Source organism: Neofelis nebulosa, chromosome 3 (genome assembly GCF_028018385.1).
Source record: "Neofelis nebulosa isolate mNeoNeb1 chromosome 3, mNeoNeb1.pri, whole genome shotgun sequence".
In the NCBI taxonomy this organism is placed as follows: domain Eukaryota; kingdom Metazoa; phylum Chordata; class Mammalia; order Carnivora; family Felidae; genus Neofelis; species Neofelis nebulosa.
In genome coordinates, this window is record NC_080784.1 from 96049457 (window position 1) to 96067524 (window position 18068).

The 18068-nt window shown below is 32.9% G+C and overlaps 1 long non-coding RNA gene across 1 annotated transcript; it reads left to right on the top strand.

Annotated features, from left to right (window-relative positions):
* The first annotated feature begins 4332 nt into the window (after positions 1 to 4332).
* LOC131506140 (uncharacterized) lies at positions 4333 to 7977 on the top strand. The gene is made up of 2 exons (XR_009258752.1): positions 4333 to 4442; positions 7748 to 7977. It is a non-coding gene; the product is annotated as an uncharacterized LOC131506140 (long non-coding RNA).
* Positions 7978 to 18068: the final 10091 nt, after the last annotated feature.

Genomic DNA, 18068 nt, shown 5'->3' on the forward strand with positions numbered 1-18068 from the left:
ATACTTCTTATGCTAGGCAATATCTTGTTGGTGAGCCTTTATTTTCTTTACTTCTTTTAAAAAAAATTTTTTTTAAACATTTATTTATTTTTGAGACAGAGATAGAGCATGAACGGGGGAGGGTCAGAGAGAGAGAGAGGGAGACACAGAATCGGAAACAGGCTCCAGGCTCTGAGCTGTCAGCACAGAGCCCCATGCGGGGCTTGAACTCACGAACAGCGAGATCATGACCTGAGCTGAAGTCGGACGCTTAACCGACTGAGCCACCCAGGCGCCCCTTAAAAAATTTTTAAATGTTTATTTTTGAGAGGTAGAGACAGAACGAGAGCAGGGGAGGGGCAGAAAAAGGGAGAGACAGAGATTCTGAAGCAGGCTCCAGGCTCTGAGGTGTCAGCACAGAGCCCGACATGGGGCTTGAACCCACCAACTGCGAGATCATGACCTGAGCAGAAGTCAAGCCGCTCAACTGAGCCACTCAGGTGTCCCTATTTTCTTTACTTCTAAATAGGAAATTTAGAAGCTTTTGTTTCCTGATAATTTGTATAATATTCTTTCATTTAATTGTTCTTTGTCCTTTAGTAGATGTTTTGCACCTGTTGGGCTTATAATGTTCTTTGTCTCCCATAATCTCTCTTGACTTTCCTTTTTTACTTTCAAAATAAAGAATAGGTATAAAAGATATATATTTTTTGAGCTAAAAATAAAAAGGTGACCATGGGCCTTTTTTTTCTTTTCTTAGTAAGTGACTTTGTACTAACAAAAGTTCTTGCTTACCAAAAAGATTGGAAATTATATTTCAAATGAACAAAATTTTCAGAACAGAGCAAACATGAACTTGATTTTTTTCCTAATAATACAGGGTAGAGTAAACATCAAGTCTTTCCCATAGCATGTAGTGATGATAATGAAACACGGAATAAGATTTAGCAAAAGTAATCTCTGCTCTCTCTATATAAGTATCCATAATTAAAGTAAAAAAAATCAACTATTCCAGGCTATGTGATCCTAATTTATACAACTAAAGGTGATATCTCTAAAATTTACATTTTTGAGGTACTTGAAAAATAAACAGCATTGTTTCATGAATGTACATACATATATTTTAGTTGATCCAATTGACATAGTTTCATAAGTTCTGACTGCTACACTGGACTCCACTGTAAGCATATATCATCATTCATTTACCCATTCAACTGATGATAAACACCTACATGGTTGCCACATCTTTACTACCACAGTGTTATGTTTCCATGAGCATATGCCAGGGATATTCCCGGTACTAAATTTATTAGGTACCACAAAATGGCTTCCTAGAATGTCCACCCTAGTTAGACTTCCCCAAAAGGCAGATTTGTGCACACATATACACACTTAGTATGCAAGTTTCGATCTTACATACAGTTGGATATTTACTCAATATGATATTTTCTTTGCATTTTGATCTTTAATACAGTATTTCTTATAGATTTAAAAAAACCTAAAGTGAAGGAAAAAGCTATGAGGCTAAAGAGAAAACATGCAAAAGGGAAAGGGTTTCTTAAACAAAAGAATGCTCATATATTAAAAATTTTTACCACCTAATGTTAGTAAAATAAGTATTTACAAATTGAAACTAATATCTAGCTATTTTCCCAAGCTGACAAAACCTTTTTTCTCGCTAATGCTTGTACCATATCTCAAATGTTATGAAAGAAAATTTTAGGAAATTAATCTTGAGAATTTTATGAAAATAGTCCACTTTTTCAGGTATGCTGTATTCCAGTTGGCTGTACTTAAATGTTATGAAACACTTAGAAAAAAAAAAGCTTTATTCATGAGCAAATACTTAAGTTTTTAGTATATGAAGATTAAAATAATAACTGTCTGCTTTATTTTGAAATATGTTGATACCTTAGAAGATAAAGAAGTCTTGCAAATATGCCCTACTCAGAAGTCACACATTATCAATGACCACATAGAAGGAAATAACATACATGGCCTGCCTCAGATTAATTTGAATAATCTAGGTGAATTGATCCTAAAAGTCAAACTTTAATATATTTTTCTTTTCAAAGTATTAATTAATCTCTCCTTTTTGAAACATGTCTCAAATATATGCTGCATTTCCATGCCCAACCAAGAAGGCTGGCTCAAACAATGGCATATTTCAATATAATAATCATGATAATAATAATAATACCATACCACAGGCATATTGATAATATAATGAGAGGTGCTTATATTGAATATTTAGTGCATGCCTGGAACTATATAAAGATAACTCCATTCAGTCTTCAGAACACCATGAAATAGGAATTCTTATCACCATCAACAGAGTAAGAAACAAACAGAGAAGTGGAGTAATTTGATGAATGTCTTATTGTTTATAAGAAGCAGAGCCAGGAGAGTATGATTCCCTCAACTCAGCTTTTTTCAATATACTGTATATTTAATTCAGAAAAAAAATCTTGTGATGGTAAATTTTATGAGTCAACTTGGCTGGATCATTGTGCCCATATATGTGATCAAATGTTATTCTAGATGTTTTTGAGAGAATGTTTTTTGGGTGAGACTAACTTTTAAATTAGTGGACTTTAAGTACAGCTGATTACCTTCCATAATGTGGGTGGGCCTCATCCAGTAAACTGAAGACCTGAATGGACAAAAGATTAACTTCTCCAAGAGAGAATTCTCCACCAGCCTTCAAACTTGAACTACATCAGTTCTTCCCTGGGCCTGCTGGCCTACTCTGCAAATTTTGGGCTTGCCAGTCTTCATAATCATGTTAGCCATTGCTTGAAATAAATCTCCCTTTCAATCTCTCCTCCTCTGTCTCTTTCTTTCCCCCCGCCCCCTCTCCACACACACACACACACACACACACACACACACACACACATATCCTATTTGTTCTGTTCCTCTGGAGAACTCTGACTGATACAAGTGCTAAAAGCTGTAAATGTGTTTGTGAATCCCAAGTATGATTATTTTATTAATGTTTTTGTTTTCCTATTTTCTTCCCACATTCTCCTTCTTCTCCTTTCTCTCTCTCCCTTTTCTTGGTAAAAAAAAAAAAAAAAACATGATTTTGTAATGGAAAGTAACCTAATGCTTTTTTCTTCATTATCTCTATATGTGTTTTTCATTATTACATTTGTTTTTTAGTCTAGGTATTTCTTACCAGAAATCCAGACTAAGACTTTATTTTCAACTGTCCTTAGGTCAGAACAGATTTGTTTTTATCACCTCAAAAGGATTCTAAATCTTCATTTATCCTTTAATAATACCTCAGGATAGGTAATATTTATACCCTAATTTTACATGGTATTATCTTACCCTCTAATTGAACCAATTATTGTTTCAGACTCTTTTTTTAAGTTTATTTTATTTATTTTGAGAGAGAGAGAGAGACAAATGAGAACAAACAGGGAGAGATAGAGAGAAATGGAGAAACAGAGAATCCCAAGTAGGCTCCACACTACCAGTGCAGAGCCTGACACAGAGTTCTATCCCAGGAACTGTGAGATCATGACTTGAGCCAAAATCAAGGGTCGGATGCTTAATGAAATAGCCACCCAGGCTCCCCTGTTTCAGTCTCTTTTTAATCTTCAGGAAAATATTTACCTCTAGTTCTGACATTCTTTTTTAAACCTATGTTTTTAAGTTACTTTTGCATCAGGAACTTGATCTAACTACAAATTTCTGATAGGCAGTTCCTTCTGTCTCAAATGAAAACTTCCTACCTGTCTTATCTATTCTTAATTACAGAATTCAAGTTGTGGACAGGAAGTCTTCAATAAACTTGTTCTACAATAACAAAGTACAAGATTATTTTATATTGACACAGCCAGCTCTTCCACCTGAGAAATCTTAGGTCTTCTCTATATTTTGATCAAGGTCCCTGACATCAGCCAAAAAGGGGGATAGTAATTTCTGATTTTTTTTCCCATGGGTAGGTGCTTTGTCTCACTAGGGTGGTTAACAGTGAATAAAACTAAAGAAAGATCTTGAATATTTCCTACAAATCTACTCTCCTAAATAAAATGTATATCTTAGGTATTATTACAGAGAGAGTTTTTATATCTATATTTGTTCACATTTTATATGATGCATGAACATTTCAAAACAATATCATCACCTGTAAATTTTAAACTCTCAAGATAAAAAGCTAAATAAAAAGGGATGAGGACACTTTTTAGGAAACTATTTTGATTAGATCAAGCCATAACCAAAACAAGTTTTCAGGTTTATTTTTAATAAACAATTTCAGCCTCCTGGCTAATCAGAATATCTGTCATCCATGGCAGGTGACAGACATCTTGGATGACAGACATTCCTAGCTCAAGCCATTATGAAGAAGTGGCCATCAGAAGAACTGATGAAAGAGGGGTCAGGTGTCTTTAAGTCCTCTAAGGAAAAGCTATTTCTTCTTTATCTGGGATCTTCAACACTTGACATAATCTGTAAATATATTTCAAGGCATGACTCAAAACTTTCTCATTCTTCATGCCTGCTTCACAAGACTTTCCATATCTACTTTGTTCTAGATACTGTGCTCAGTTGAGAAATTAATCAAAGACCCAATCTAAAATCAACTCAAAACCTTTAATATATTTGCTAATCACACTTTCTTTGGACCATCAAAGATAATGAGGTAACTGAGCTTATAATAGAACTTACTTATTTCCAAGAGAATGGAAAGTTTCAGAATCACTAGACCAAATCCTTCATTTTCCAAACAATGAAACAGACACAGAAGGATAGCTTAGCTTAGGTTATACTTTTAAATTTGGAAGGTCAATATTAGAGACTATTTTCTTATGCTTGTATGTCTTTATGCTTTCACTTTAATTACTATCCTTCCATAATATGAAATATCTTATTGGGAAAACAGAAGACTTTATAACTAATTTTTTCTGCCGATAACTAGGAGCTGATTTTTTTCCTGAAATAGAAAATTGTTCCACAGTTTTATAACTCTGTTAAAGTTAATAATTAAAATTTCTTAAAAATAAAATTGAATATTTGCCAATTCAAGTTCTGATTATGTTAATTTAAATTATGAATGCATTTTTGAGTGTTATCATGTATTTTTAAGACCTTCTGAAAGTGATACTACGGATTTAGAGAAAAGATAAGTGCACTTCAAATGGTAATGCATTCCACATTTTTAATGTAGTCCTTTAACTCAATATGTTTATCTTTAATTTCTTTACAATCCTTTAGAAATGATCTCTATGATGTGTTAGAGATAAATGTCTGTATTTTAATTGCTTACATGCTTCAAAACTGTATTTTCCTATATTTCAAAAGCATTTCCTTCATTTCCTTTTTAAGTTCCTAACATAAGGACACCTTGTACATGTAATTAAAAGAATGGAAAGTACCCACATTTATTTACATTCTAAGAACATTAAATTGAATAAATGGTACATCTAGTTTATATGTGACCTTTGGAAAAATTCATAATGCAGCAACGTGATCAAGAAGAAGGACTGTACTTCAACCTGATGTGATTCTCAAAATATATAATACAGTCAATGTATGAATAATTTACTTAAATGAAAATTGGTATTCTCTCTTTCTGTATAATTTTTAGTCCTCTAGTTACAATCATAATAGCCTTGGCCTCACAAGCTGTCAGTTTAGAAAAATTCAGTCTTTGCCTGATAGATTCTTGACACTTTATTGAGTTGCAGAGTTTGGAAGTTAGCAGGCATGCTCAGAAGGGTTAGGGGAGAGGCATAGACACACAGAGACAGTATAGATACAGAAGAAACAAAGATTTACAGAAAAGGAAAACACATATTTTCAAAAGTGGAAAAATGGGAATAAGGGAAGAGAGAAAAAATCAAGTTCACCTTGGCCTGATGGCAGCATGTGAGAAGAAATAATGACCACTGTCTATGGAATTTTTACTTACTTTGGTTTTAAGTACTTTCCATGCTAGAAGCCATTTAATTCAGAGCAATTCTAAAATACAGGCATATTTATTTATATTTTTACATAACAAATTGGATGCACAAAGAAATTACATAAAGTGCACAAAATCACAAGTACTTATTTGGTGGAATAAAGAATTCTTAGTGGAGAAATTAGAAATCAAATACAGACACCTTTAAAAAGAAGTAATGTGCAATTGACATATAACATATTAGTGTCAGGTGCACAACATAATAATTCAATATATTTGTATATATTGCAAAATGATTACCACGATAAGCTAATGCAGATATCTGACTTGAGTTTACACTTTTAAGTGAGTCACCAAGAAAAAGAAGATTTTAGAAAAAATTGTATGGTATTAGAAATATAATCCCCTCTGTACTTTTACAAAATTATTCTATTTTACAAAAAGAGAAAATTAAAGTTAATTTAAAAGGACTTTTTGGTAGTTTTATTTTAACGTTATAGCATGCCAATACTGTATCACACAGTAGTTCATCTTAATAAGGATTACATATACACATATTAGTTTATGCATTTTATTTAGTCAATAATGACAATGCATATCTCTACCCATGATTTTTCAATTGCACTTCTCTTTCCACAAGAAAATTTTTATAAGAAGGAAATAGACATTTACTATAGCAATAGAATAGAATTTATTAATTATATCAACCAATCTCTCTCTCTCTCTCTCTCTCTCTCTCTCTCTCTCACACACACACACACACACACACACACACACGTGTACACATACACATGCACACACACACACAATAAAGACTGTCCTAATTGGGATTGAAAATCTTTAAAAATTGCATGAGAATGGATTTAATATATTTTCTTTGCTAAAGTGTAAATTTTATCTATCACATTTACTGCATCTATTTTGTTGTATAATTTGTTAGGGACTAATTTATTGTTTCTAGTCCTGTAGTTGCAAAAGCAGCTTTTTATAAGAGAACCCAATTAATGAGGCAATTGGACATATTATAACACACACCTTTTGTTTTTGATTGTGACAGAAATAAATTATATATTGCTATTCATAGGAGTAAATAGAGTAAAAATTATATTTTAGTAGGTTTAACCATAAGCAATCTGATTAATTTCACTTACATACCAAATATACTATGGAAATTACAAACATTTAGAGTCATTAAAATACGAAGAGAAGATGTTTTTGTTTATGCTTACATGTATGTGTGTTATATATGAACATATACATATATGTAGATTTGTGCATATATATTATCAGCTTTTGTTATCAGCTACCTATATTTGGAAGGTATTCTCACAATTTTCAATATGGAACTGGAGACTGAAGTATGAAATTTAGTTTTCCCATCATAGTAGGTATTATAACAGAAATAAAAATGACAAAACAAAACATAGCCCTTGGGATTTCTTTTTCTGTTAGAGTACTCAATGCACACTTTATTTTTATTGCTTTTTCTTTTCTTTTTTAAAAATTTTTAATGTTTAATTTTGAGAGAAAAAGAGACAGAGCATGAGTGGGAGGGGGCAGAGAGAGTGAGGGAGACACAGAATCCGAAGCAAGCTCCAGGCTCTGAGCCATCAGCACAGAGCCCGACGTGGGCTTTGAACTCATGAACCACCAGATCATGATCTGAGCCAAAGTTGGAAGCTTAACTGACAGAGCCTCCCAGGTGTCCCTTTCCTTTCCTAACCTCCTTTACTTGATGATGAAAATTTTATTTTTATCAGATAGCCATTATAAGCCAATGAAGTCATATTCTTGATTGTTTATCTCTTATAGAGATTGTAATTTATTAATTTTAATATTTGTTTTGTTTTTCAGCTTGATACAGATTTATCCTTCCTCAGTCATTGGATAGCATCATGGCGTGCAGGCAATCTCCCTATTGGGAGAGAGGCTGTTAGGTGGGGAGCCCAGCATCCTGAGCAACTTTTTCCTCTCTCTGTTGCATAATTTTATAGCAAGGAAAGATGTTTAAGCTGCTTTTTCAGGTTGTAATGCAGTGTAAAAAAAATATAAATGTGGATAGATTTCGTTTCCAAAAGAGTGAATTGAAGTTCCCTCTTATTTCAGTAAGTTTATTGGCTAAGTATATAATGGGAAAATGTCGTGCGTGTAAAGAAAAAAAAAAAAAAAAAGGCCTGTGCTTCCTGTCATTCACACCAATTTCTTCCATATATAAAACCAAAATGACTGGGTGAGTTGACACATTCATCAAACAATTAATTCATATCAATAAAAAATACAAAAATTAAGTGGTGAAAATAAATATTTCATATTGCTTGGGTAAAGAGATGAAAGAAGAGAACATTTTACTACTTAATTTTAAAATAACTTTCCCTAAATTAAAGAAATTGTGAACTCTCAGAGTCAGATCACACACCTACTTATATACATATACACGCAAACCCTCACTCATGTATGCACATCAAATATATGTCCCTTAGGTAATAATAAATACTTTACTCACATGTCCCATGGAAACTTCAAGAAAACAAAAAGACTTTCTTTATAAGTATTCCTGAGGTTTAGTAGGAACAGGTTACTACTTCATCGGTCTGCAGTTAAAGACACCCAACCACCAAAATATTGTTTCAATTTACAACCACAGTTTAGGTTTATTTGTCACAGATACAGACGATATAAGAAATTGAACAATAAATAATGCTTGTCTACTCCCTAAATTATCTCTATTTTGCTAGAATTGCTAAATTAATGTCCCAGTATATTACACTATTATGAAAATGACCCAAAGTATACCTGGTGCTCTAATTTCAATATTTTCTTATGTATTCGACTGACAATTTTGGTTTTGATTCCATGGGCATATTTTAAAGGTATTTTTATCTGTTCTGTGTGGTACAATATATCATTACACAGATATATTATGCAAATAAAATACAGCCTATGAATTACAGATCAATCTTCTTATTCAGCTTTGAAAAAAAGAAAATCTTTGGCCACGCTAGTAACAAAAGAGCAACAGATTAGTGGGCCAGATATATCAATGGTTTTCTGGAAAACTGAAAGCAAGTAGGATTATATTGACAGATAAAGGAAACAGATAAAAGGACATCTGGAGAAAACTGCCAAGAAAGCTGTTGCCAATTGTCTAGGTTGAGTTCCAGGGAGATAGGAAAAGGGAGGTTGTTGAGAGAATCAAAATAAGCTATGACAACACAGTCAAAATATTGGAACATTGAGAAAACAGCTGGAACAAGTCTCGCAATTGCCTAAAACATATTCCATAGGCACTGGGAGATGTAACAGGGAAAGGGAGAAAATAAGAAAGATAAGGAAAAAAAACATGTTCCTGGGCAAAAAAAAAAAAAAAAGGCCAGAATCTTCAGAGTGAAAGGAGTTCTACAGAGGAGTATCCATAATAAACAAACAAAAAAAAAAAACCCTGCCAACACCTTGATCCACCCTGGTGAAAGTTTAGAAGTCAATTCATACAGAAAGAGGGGGAAGAGGGGAGGAGGAGGAGAAGAAGAAGAAAGGGAAGGGGAAGAGAAAGGGGAAGAGGCGGGGGAGGGAGAGAGAAGGGGGAAAAAGGAGAAAGTTGTTACTTAACAAGAAATGAAATGAGATTGGTATTATATTGGATTGGCAAGGTACAAAAGACAATAAAGCTATGACTCAGATTTCAGAGGAAAGAAGATTCTGAATTAGGAACTCTATAGCTGTTCAAAGTTGTAATCTAATACGATTTCAAAATAAATAATGAGAGAAAGAAACAATTCAACAAAAGTAAGAAAATAAATAAGGATTGATTTTCTTAGAGTATTCTCAGTATAATAAAATTAGATACAGTATACCAAAAGTAAGAGATTCTACAGAGGAAATCCTAGAAATACAATTACAGATTTTGCAATTTTAAATTATGATATAATCTTTTTAAAATCATAATTAAAACAAGAAGTCAAAGAATTTTATGAGAAATATATTAAAAATAAGTTATAATTCATTTAAATTGTTATAGAATTGAAAATTAAACTATATTAATGATATGAAGTTCTAGGTTATATTTTGTCAAAGAAAGATGATTAGATATTACACAGAAGAGAATTCTTAAATGTAGTCTTGGTCTGGTTATGAAATAATCTGAAGAATTGCTTTATTCTAATCAATTTATAAAATATAAATAATGAGACTTTATTTGCCCTATATACTTGAAACAGACTTCCAAGTAGCACAGATTTGGTGGCATACGATCACATTTCCTTTACTTCAGAGTTCATAATAGTATCGACACTGTCATAGCCTAAATATGGTTAATAAATTTTCAGCACTTATAGTGATCAATATTAACATAACATTAAAAAGTAGTATTTTATAGAAACAAACAAAATACAATAAAACTTTGTTAAATAAAAACAATAGTGTAACTGACAGAAATCAGTGGATGTGTTGGTTAATGGATTAAAAATGAGAGATCTAGAACCTCTCCTGAAGTTAATTTATGTAACAACTGAAATAAATAAAAATAATATAACTCACCATTCTGAGAGGTCCTATCTAGGCTACTTACTCCATGCCTTCATAACACTGCCTATAGCAATATTAGGATGAACCCCACAGAAATTCTCTCTTTCTAAGTGTTCCCATTTCCTTAACATCAACATCTGCTATAGATTGAATTTTTGTGAATCCAAAAAATCGAAATGTTGAAACCTAACCTCCAATGTGTTGGAATTTGGATGTAGGGACTTTAGGAGGTGATTAGGTCATGAGGTCAAAATCCTTACAAGAGAGGCCATAAGGACAATACATTATGATTCACATCTCTGGGAATCTCTGTCAAAACAGAATCCAAGACTGCCAAGTAATCTCTTATTATCCAGATATATGATTTTGAAAACTCCTTAGATTAATCCCATATCCTCCTAACCAAAATCAGATTTTTCCATCATGCTTATTTAAACTCATAGTCAACAAAATACCCTATATCACAAAACTATTTTCAGTGTTTACTTCGTTTCTTTGCTCTAAATAAAGCTAGCTACGCCATGGGAATATTTTCTAACATTGAAGTCTTTCCTCCCCACGCACAATTTGGATTTCATTTTTCATTACTATAATTACTCTAATTCTTCACTCAATGAATTTACCAATCTTCAAGGTGGCGATTCCATACTTCTCCACCTTGATTTATAACACCATCATGGACACATTTAGCTGATAAACTTTCTCCTTATTTCACTGAAGAAGTAGAAAAACTTACAAGAGGATTGAACAATAACTACCCCAGTCTATCTGAATCATCTAAAAATACTGAAAATCTTGGATTCATCATTGACTCTTAACTGTCTCATAACTTAATTTAAATCTATGAGTAAATTATCATCTCCATCTGCAAAACAGATCCTGATTTAAAATCTTTTATAAGAACAGTATAGCATGGCATAAAAAAAACTTGGACAAAGACATTACATTAAAGGTAAGCTATAGCAGAATTATTTTCATAAACTTAGATACAAAAATCTTAAACAAAATATAACATAAGCAGGTAAAATGTAGCAATATATATACAGGATGTTATATGATGAATAAATTCATTTAAAGAATACAAAGATGGTTTAACATAGTAAAATTGAACAATATAATCCATAACACTAACAGAAAAAAAAGAAAGAATAATATGATAAAATTGGTAAATGTATAATTGTCTTTGAGAAAATTCATAATCTATTAAAAATTAAAAAAATAATTCTCCCAAAGCAGAAATAGATGTGAAATTTCTTTTCTGTTTTTTGACAATGTGAAATTTCTTAATCTGACAATCTCATAAGGAGTATTAGAACAGATCTCAATAAACATTATGCTTAATAGTGAGATAACAATCAACCTCCTTTTATTATTAAACTGGAAGCTAGGAACAATAAAATAAAACCATTATCAACTACTTAGGAATTAATCTAACAAAAATGTTCAAGACTTGTGCATTAAAAATTACAGAGTATTGTGATAAATTTAAGGTATATACTTAAGGCTATGACTTGTTCAAGACCCAATATTGAATATCTATATCTATATCTCCAATGTTGAATATATATATCTATATCTCCAATATATAATGTCTTAAACCATTATATATATATATATATATATATATATATATATATGTATATATATTTATACACACACACACATATACATATATATATGTCCAACTGAATGAAATTTTAATCCAAATCTTTCATGTGTGTGTGAGTGTGTGTGTGTGTATGTGTGTGTGTGTGTGTAATATAACTTAAATTGACAGTCTGGTTATTCAATGTATTTGGACATAAAAAAGCATCAAAATGGACAAAACACTCTTAAAAATTGGCAGGACTTACACAATAAGATATAAACTTATTTTGAAGCTATATAATCAACATGGTATGGTATTTTGGGAAAGATACACAAATGGAACTGCCAGGCACAATACAGAAACAGTCCTAAAAACTACATGGTTTTGTGATTTATTACAAAACTGACAATACAGTCCAATGGGTCAAAAATTAAGTTTTCAATGAATCATTCCTCATCAATTGGGTGTCCATATAGGAAAACAACAACAACAACAGCAACAACAAAGACTCTTCATTATATCATAGACAGCAATGAGTTTCAGATATATTGTAGTTCTAAATGTTAAATAAATAAATAAAGTCGTAAAACTTGTAGAAGAAATCATGCAGTATTTATTCCTGATCTTGAAGTGAGCTTGAACAGGCCATAAAAACACAACCAACAGAACCACCCAATGGAAAAATCAGCAAAAGACTTGAACTATCAATTCACTAAAAAGGAAATACAGATGGCTTATAAAATTGAAAAAGCACAGAACTGTGTTAGTCATCAGGGACATACAAATTAAAACACATTAGGTTACTACTGTCCACCCAGATGAATAAGTTAACAAAAAAGACAGTACCAAGTATGGGTGAGGATACAGAGCAATTAGAATGCCCCGGTACTGCAGGTAGGAATGAATTTGTACAAATATTTTGGAAAATGTTTGTAAATATTTACTAAAGTTAAAATATGCATACCTTAAGATCCAGACATTTACTCTTAGGATATAAACAGCAAAAATGTGTACATGCATTCGCCCAAAAGCATTTACAACAATAATCACAGTGGAATTCTTCATAATAACCCTAAATAGGAAGCAATCCAAATACCCACTAGCAGTAAAACTGATAAATTGAATGCAGCATATTCACACAAAAGTACAATATAAAGCCACCAAAATGAAGTGCACAAAACACTTCCAACTACAAGTGGAAAGCAGGTATGACTCCCACAAACAATGTCGAGCAAAAAGAAGATAGAAACATATCATTCCACATATACAAAGTTAAAAACAGACCAATTTATTCTGTATTGTTAAAAGTCAGATGTTGATTCACCTTCAGAGGAGTAGTTATTGAAAGGGAGAGAGCAAAAGGGGTGAAGGGATGATGGCAACATCTCGTTTCTTATATGGACCTTACTTCCACAATACAGTCACTTTGTAAAAAATCACGGAAAGGCACATGTATGACTTTTACAGTTTTCTGTATTTATACTACTTTTTAATTAAAAAAAAAAAAAACAGCTAAGGGTGCCTGGGTGGCTCAATCAGTTAAGCCTCCGATTTTTGGCTCAGGTCATGAGCTCAGGGTTTATGGGTTTGAGCCCTACATCAGGCTCTGTGCTGACAGTTCAGAGCCTGGAGCCTGCCTTGGATTCTGTGTCTCCCTCTCTGCCCCTCCCCTGATCACACACACTCTCTCTCTTCTCTCAAAAATAAATTAAACATTAAATAAATTAAACATTAAAAAATATTTAAAAAAACAGCCAATGAACAATTTCAATAACAACAAAAGATCCCTAACTACCATTTCTTGCCACTTCCACTGCTGCCATTCTACCCTCAGACATTATTATTTTGTCTCTGGAAAACTGCAAAAATTCGCACACACACACACACACACACACACACACACAACTGTTCCCATTTATTCTCAAAGAAGCTGCCTGAACAAACTTTCTACAACAGAAGTCACATTTCTATATAAAATCCTTCAGTGGCTTTCCATTTCAGTCAAAGTAAAATCCATAGTCCATTCCATGGTTTACAAGATTCTGAATAATTTGGCCTCTGCTTTATTCTTCAACTCGACACTGCCACTCTCCTCATTGATTATGCTGTCCCAGCCACACTGGCTTACCTGCTTTCCCCCAAACATAGCAAAGGAGTTTCCATAGATGTTCCCTGTCTAGAATATTCATCCACAGACAGCTACTTCCTCATTTCATTGTTTGTTTGAATTATCCATGCAAATGGAAGTCTTCACTTACCTTCCTGCTAAAAGAATAAGACACTGCCCAACCTTGTATGCTTATACACTGCTTTGTTTTTATAGTGTTCACCAGTGTCTCATATATTATATATTAAATGGTTAATTTTTTATCACCTGTAGAACTTTTCATTAGAGCAGAATATTTATTTTTTTCACAAGTGATTCCCCCAAATTTAGAATTGTTCCTGGCACATTTTGCCTCAATATTTATATGTCAAAGCCCTGTCAGTGTAATGGTATTTGGAAGTGGGACCTTTGGAAAGTAATCACATTTAGATTAATTTGGATCCTCTAATGTTGAAAATGAGTGGTGAGCAGGAACATGCTTGCCTGGACCTGATCTGAGTTTCTTACCATTAAGGGTGATGCTACCTTTAAGTTTTGGATCTTTAAGAGAGCTTCCTCTCGTTGAAAGGCCTTGAATTCCAATTTGTGTTTACCTGCCTTGCAAGACTAAGAAAAGATTTGTTCAAGTTTTCACCTTCTTGGCTATATCCTCTAGACACTCTTAGAAAAAATATTGAGCTCTTATTCTAGATTCTTCTCTTGCATTTTAGCTTCATAATTTGTCATTACTCTATTCGGTTTTCACATGTCTTCAAACCTATCTTTAAACAAACATGTTGTCCAAATATTCTAGTTGTTCTTGGTGGAAGGGGTCCTTCATCATTGTCCAACTTGCCAGAGGCAGAAGCAGGAGTTTTGACTTTTTCTTTTTTTCTAAAACATTATCCTCTTCTGAGAGCATTATAATTTGTCTGTTTATTGTGTTTATTGTTTAAAGTCTATATTTTCTATTAGGATGAAATCTATTTCCCCAGAAAATTTTTATCTCCTGTTTATTGATTAATCCTTGTTGCTTAAAATAATGTCTGACATATAGTACTGATCATTTACTTACTATTAGTCCAATAAAGAAAATCTAATAAATTAAAAAGTAGAAAAGTTTAGACAGCAATTTCTGTTTTTGTTTTTTAGTACATTTGATATGTTTCTGGATAAAAACCACTACAAGTTAGAATGCATAAAATAAATATCACTCAACATAGTACCTAATATATGGTAGACAATCAATACATGTTCTTAAATAAAGAATAAGCAGATTTTCAAAGAAGGAGAAACATCCTTCTTTAGGTAGTACATAGCTGTGTGGTAAGTAGTCCGTGTGAAAAAGTATTAGAAATGATATAAGCTATGATTTTGGATTTAAAAGCATCATTAGTTTATTTTTTTGCTTTCAAACAGACATAAAATAAATTACTCAGTTTAGAAACTGAGTGATTTGAAACATATTCAAACAATCCTCCCTTGTGCAAAAGACTTTAGCACTTCTTTTATTATATTTTCCTTGAAAGGCAGTTACATTCACAAATCTAGAAGAATTTCATCAGTGTTATATCTTATAATATCTCAAATTCCACAGAGGCAATACTAAACAAATGGAAACTTTTCAACCAGATTTCTTGAATTGTAATTTCAAACAGCCTACAGTTTGTGACTCTGTCAAGTTCCAAGATGATACGACCGATCAAAGTTTGAGAAAATCTACACTGTAAGCATTTCTGCTTAGACTCAGTTCTGTTAAAAAGCACTCCAAAACCAAAGAAGAGTTTTCTCTTTCTTGTCTCCTGGACAAGGACAAATGAATACCGAGGATTCCGCTTATGCAAACAAACAAGCAGTGAAATGAGCGTGAGCACAGGCCTAACCTCAGATGGATCTTCCACAAGAGAATGAGGAGAAACACACCTGCCATTTAACACGCAATAAATATTTTTCATGTGACTACTTTAACCAGGTGCTGTTCGTAAAGCTGGGTATTAAAAAGGAACTAAAGCAAATCAAAGTAAATCTCTAACCTCCTAATTTCACATTCCAGTTTGGGGAGGAGGGTGATAACAGGAGAGAAAGATGGTTATAAGTTAGTACATTATGGAGAATAATAAATGGTTATGTGTACAAAAGGGGAAAAAGTGGCAAGGAGATAGGTTATATTGATGGAGGGTTGGCAATTTAAAGAGGGTCTGTGGAGAAGTTCTTAGGGAGTAGTTGACACCAGAGAAAAGGAAATATCCGGGTTGGCATGTGAACAAGACCATGTAGATATTTAAAGACAAATTACTGCAATGAGACCAGATTTGAAGCCATTGAAGGATTTGAGGTAAAGTAGTATCATAAGTTTATATCAGTACATAATGAGGAATTGTGTATAGACAAAAAAAAGGGTAAGGGAACAAATAGGAAGATACTGCAAAAATTTGGGTAAAAGAGAATTGTGGCTTCTACCAGGGTAGTAGAAGTAAAGATAGTAGGAATTTTTCTGATCCTGGGTATTTTTCAAATATAAGGCAGAGAAAATTTGATGTAGTGTGTAAAAGAAAGAGTAGAGTGAAGTAAGATTCTCAGAACCGAAACCTAAATAGCTAGAAGGAAAAGTGGCCAATAACAGAAATTGGTAAAACTTGCAAGAGTGAGTTTTTTCAGAAAATGAGAGCTCAGTTTGGGACATATTAAGTTTAAGATCTCTATTAATCATCCCAGTGAAGATTCTGAGTCAGCCGTTGGGTATATGAGACCAGTAGAAGCCAGAGATGAGGTCTGGAGACAGATACACCTTTGGGAGTTACTAGCACATAAAGAACTTATGGGGTGTAAAGCCATGAGAATCAAAGACATCATGAAAAGATTTATTGTAAAATGAAATCACAGAGATACACTGGCTAGACACTGAGACAATATAAAGTTGACATTTCTGGGATATGAGGATGAAACAGAACAATGGACTAAGAGGAAGCTGCTAGACAAACTGGTATCCTAGGAGTGAAGACAGCATTTCAACTGTTTAGTGTGGTTGCTCAGTCAAGCAAAATGAACAGGGAGATATAACCATTGGTGACCTTGACAAAAGTAGATTTCCTGGAATTGGAGATATGACAGCCTGCCTTATATAGGTTCATGTGAAAATGGAGGAAGGAGAATGGAGACAGGCAGTATAGCAACACTTTCAAAAGATTTTTCTGTAAAGGCACGGAGAAAAACTGGTGCAATACCTAAGAAGGGAAGCAGGATTGAGAGACTATCATTTCCCCAAGATAAAAGCATGTTGGTATATTTATGAAGAAATTGTAATAGTAAACAAACAAATATCAACGAGGCAGGAAAAGAGGAAAGACGGGAAAGACTTTGGTTTGACTTGAGCCATATGTCTATAAAAGTCAAAGAAAAAGGAACATAAGACAAAAATGGAAGGGTAGAAATTTCATTCATAGCAGGAGGATAAAAGGCAGACTACTCAAAAGCGTATGCAGTTAGATGAGTCGATTTTTCTGTGGAATTTGTGGAAGTTTTCTTCTAATTACTTTGGATTTTGCAGTAAAATAAGGAACAAGGTCATCAGTGAAGAATAACAGCAGGGGCAGGTGTGTTAGAGATTTGAGGAGAGAGAAGAAGAAGGTGAGATTAAAATCATTGGGAGACCAATTTGACAATAAATTTCATATATTAAAAAAAATCATTGGGAGAGGGAGAGGAAAAGTTGAATGTTTGAAAATATAATATTTGTATGCAGAATTAAGGAGTCAAGGCTGTTGGTCATAGATTTAACATAAAATTTATTTTATGTAAATGTAATGTATGTTACATACATTATTATTGCATGGTTTTTCTTCCCGTACAATTTAGCTGCAAAATTGTATGCATAGAGTAGACCCAGATGTGGATTTTTCAAATGGCCTGGTGTAGCTAAGTGGCCCAGAATTTTATTTTTAAAAAAAAATTTTTTAACGTTTTATTTATTTTTGAGACAA